Here is a 4,094-nt window from a genome sequence, read left to right on the forward strand (position 1 = left end):
AATTTTATTTGCACAAATAGTTTTTAATCAGAATTCTTAAATATGTACCTTTACCTTACAGTTGCTTGGTAAATATAGTTTCTAAATATATATCTATATATCTATATATAAAAAAAAAAAGAATAACAACATTGAATAATTATATCCTACAATCTTGTGCAAAATATATATATATATATTTTTTTATACTCACCCAATCTCAAAAGAGCTTTAGATAAAAATACTCTACAAAAAAAATAATATTTTTTTCCTTATCGTATAGAAAAATCTAACAATAATTCTTGATAAATTCTCTTTGTACTCTAAATTCTAATGTTGTAAGAAGTATAGTTAGTTGACTTATGTATTTCAAACACTTTCAGTTTCTAAACCTGTATGAGTTCGAAATTCTATACATAGATAAATATTTTACCAAATTTATGATAAAGTTATTATATTCAACTATGAGAATTTGACAATAATTTTTTGTATAAAATTTTCTATATTTTTGTATGATCAAGGAGTTTTGTGAAATGATATTTGAGATATTAATATTTTCGAAAATTGAATTGAGTTAAAAAAAAATGACCAAAGGAGATAAGATTCCCATGGCATTTAGTGGTGTAATAACTCAGGTTATAGGATCTGGAATCGGTGTGATGCTATTTTAGATTTGAGATTTGAGAGAAATAAGAGATTTCCGTTATCAATTACAAACACAGTGGGCAGGAACCCATTTATTGAGATAATGATTACTTTTTGTGATAGTAGATAAGTATGTTGTTATAGAATGTGTGACAAAAGAAAAAAATGGTACTGTTAGTGTCTATGGCATCCTTTCTATAGGTTGATCTCTATAGAGCATTATAAGTCGATATTTAGAATGCTGGATTTGTGAGAGATATTATGACCATCTGAGCTATATATGTGACGACCCCACCTCCACCTAAGGCGTACCAAAGGGTTCGGCGGACCGCCTGCCCAGCTCTCGCCAGGACTCACTCACTATCTCAATCGAGTCATGTACACACATCCATGAACCATAAATAACATTCACAATTCAAGCTTATAATTTACATTGATAGAAATCGAGGTACAAAGCCTCAATACACCAAACTAGTTCAAAATGTATACAATCCAAGTACAACATGTTCCATTCGAGGAATAGCGCGAGTACAAGTCAAAAGTCAAAACAATTTCAAGAGCAACTAGACTACGCTAGTCTGTTCACGACTCACGCCTCACTCGTATTCCTGTAAGGAAAACAAATAGCGTGGAATGAGCTAAAAGCCCAGTGAGGTTTCAAATAACAAATTGCCCATTTTAAAAGTATGAATATCCATGTAGCAAGTTAACGGCATCAAAACTCATAAGAGTGGACAATAATATTTCAAGTAGCAAATTTCCAAATGAGCACGTATAAAGTGCTTTTTCGATTTTCAAAAGGAACAGCAATCCAATAAGCAATAATCACTTTCAAGTATAAGGATACGGAAGGCTCTCAGGAGCCAAATTTCCATTGCATCTCCAGAGCTTGATCAAGTAACAGTTGACACTCCGTCAACTTTCAAGTAGGTAACCAATCCAGTAGAACACCACTTACACGACTCTCCGTCCACCGTTCACCCCCTACTGGGCCCAAAATCCTCAATAAACACGTGTGGTAATACTCGAGTATACCGTTTAGCCGAGGAGATATCACTCCACTCGACAAAACAAGAGACCCAGGGTTCGTTACCCAATCGACCAAGCCCTTGCCGGCTCGACTCAAGTAACTTGCCGCAGGGTTTCTGGAATTCCAGGAAGTGCGCGCACCATAAACAAGTATATCAAGTCAATTGCAACAATAAACAAGTATATCACGTAAGGGCAAGTGCGATAAAGTACACTCTTGCCCTAACAATTCACGTATATAACATGTACTCATATTGGTCACGTATCAAGTTCAAGTATCTAGTGCAATTCGGTATTTGAAAGCACTCACCAAAAGATATAGTGCTTCAATTATTCACGTTCAATTACACTCCAGGCTTGGAGTCCAGATCTGCGATAAAAATTCCAGTTTGAGAACTTTGAAACACGAGTCGAATTCGAAACGTTAACATTCCATTCATTAAAAATCGACCAATTGAAATTCATTTGAAAGACACTCGCGAAACACTTGCTCGCTTTTCAAATCATAAGGTTTTGTAGCATAAATACTTGGAAATAACACTTGAGTTGAAAGTACATGGAAATACAAGTTTACATTGGCCATTAAGTCTTTTCCTCAAGGTACGAGCTCGACCAAGTCTTAACATATAACACTCAAGAAACATAGTAGCAAAGGTCTTTACTAGTTCAAGTGATAAATACTTAACCTTCACTCAAGTCGCTAATATAGTTTTCTAGTCCTCGAGTAAAAATTCGGGCAGCATGCCCTTTGTGTTTACCTAATTTTCCAGCCTTTTAGGCTTCATTGTTTTTCTCAAACACAACCCAACATTATACATATCAGCAATTCATGTCAAGAGCCGTTCCATAGGCTCACAATATCATAATAACAAGAATCGTATTAAGTACAAGTGCAGAAATTCAATTTAGTTCAAAACAGATTTGACGTACAAATGCGGAAATAACATATCCGAGGCTACGCTTATCGGATTAAAATGAAACCTATGCCGTTTCGAAGCTAAGATACAGAGCTACAATATTCATGAAGGTCACTTAGTCCAGTTTCTAATGTAACTTGGTCAAATTCTCGAATTACTAAACCAGAAACTAATTCGTCGGCTGTTTAAACGCAGAACACTGTAATGAACATAACTCAGTGTACAAAAATCCAATTCAGGTGTTCTTAGAGGAATTTTAAAGCTACTTCAGAACACTACAACTTTCATGAAGAGCACTCAGTCAAATTTTCAATGTAACCTGATCAAATTCCCAACTCATGTAACCTGGTTTCAACTATTCGGCTAATCAGCCGCATTTCACTCACATGACCATATCTCAGTCTACCAAGATCCAATTAAGGTGTTCTTGGAGGCGTTACGAAGCTAAGACAGGGTAATAAAACTTTCATGTTTCGGTGAAAGGCTAAATCTAAACGGATCATAGTGAATAAACTCAATCAAAAGGACTGAACTGTCCACGCGGAATTCTGGAAAGTGACCTAGATCAGCGAGGGTATTTTCGTCTTTTCACAAGCTACGATGCTCCAAATGAGCTGAAATTTTGTGGGCACCTATAAAATACCATTCTGAACAACTTTAATGTTTTGACCAAAGGCCAATTCGGCCTCTAACATAGGGCTACAAAAACGGGCAGAATGGAAGAACAATTTTCCAGTTTTCTGGGATTTTCAGTTTTTAATGTAACTTTCCTCAATTTCTTGTTCTAATCACTACCAAAACCCTTTATATAACCTTAATTACAACATATGTGAGTCACACATCAAGTTTGGCAGCAAATCCCCAAAACCCTGATTTGATTATTTCATCCAATAATCATCACAATCACTTGCTCATCTTGAAATCAAGCCAAAACTTAAGCTAAATAACATCTTAACACAAGATTTAAAAGATCAAGGACCATGATCAGATTGAATACCTCAAAAACAAGGCTTGGATGAGTGATAGTTCACTTCCTTTGAAATTTCTTGGTTCCTTAGCTTCCCAAGCTTCCAAACTTGCAATCAATCGGTTTAGATTTCTAGCTTAGCACTTGGTTGGTGTGAATCAAGAAGGAATGTGGTTGCTCAAGCTCTCACTTCTCTCTCTCTCTTGGTCGGCTGGAATGATGCAGAAATGGAAGGAAATGAAGCTAAGTTTGTCTTATAAGAAGATGGAAAGATAAGAATTAATTCTAGCCACAAGTTTGGCTAACACTTGGTTTAATCTCAACCACAAAATTTTCTCTTTCTTCCTTGCATTTGAGCCACACATTCGGTCAAGCTATCATCATGAGGGGGAAGATATTTTGCTCAATTAGTAATGAGCTTATACAGTAAGAAAGTGGTGGTCAAGTGGTGCGTTCAAACGGTAGTGCGCGGGACCCGCCGGTTGGCGCCGTTTTTCTTAAAACTCACATACTAGGGTTTTTACTTCCCATTCACTAACCTTATATCATTGCTACTA

General features: G+C 36.0%; 1 long non-coding RNA gene across 1 annotated transcript; it reads right to left on the reverse strand.

Annotated features, from left to right (window-relative positions):
- Positions 1–1,145: 1,145 nt before the first annotated feature.
- LOC113760833 lies at positions 1,146–3,594 on the reverse strand. Its single transcript, XR_003467103.1, has 3 exons — positions 3,568–3,594; positions 1,964–2,023; positions 1,146–1,232 (listed from the first exon to the last, which is right to left on the reverse strand). It is a non-coding gene; the product is annotated as an uncharacterized LOC113760833 (long non-coding RNA).
- Between the last annotated feature and the right edge of the window lie 500 nt (positions 3,595–4,094).

The sequence above is a fragment of the Coffea eugenioides genome, chromosome 2, assembly GCF_003713205.1.
Source record: "Coffea eugenioides isolate CCC68of chromosome 2, Ceug_1.0, whole genome shotgun sequence".
NCBI classification, from domain to species: Eukaryota; Viridiplantae; Streptophyta; class Magnoliopsida; order Gentianales; family Rubiaceae; genus Coffea; species Coffea eugenioides.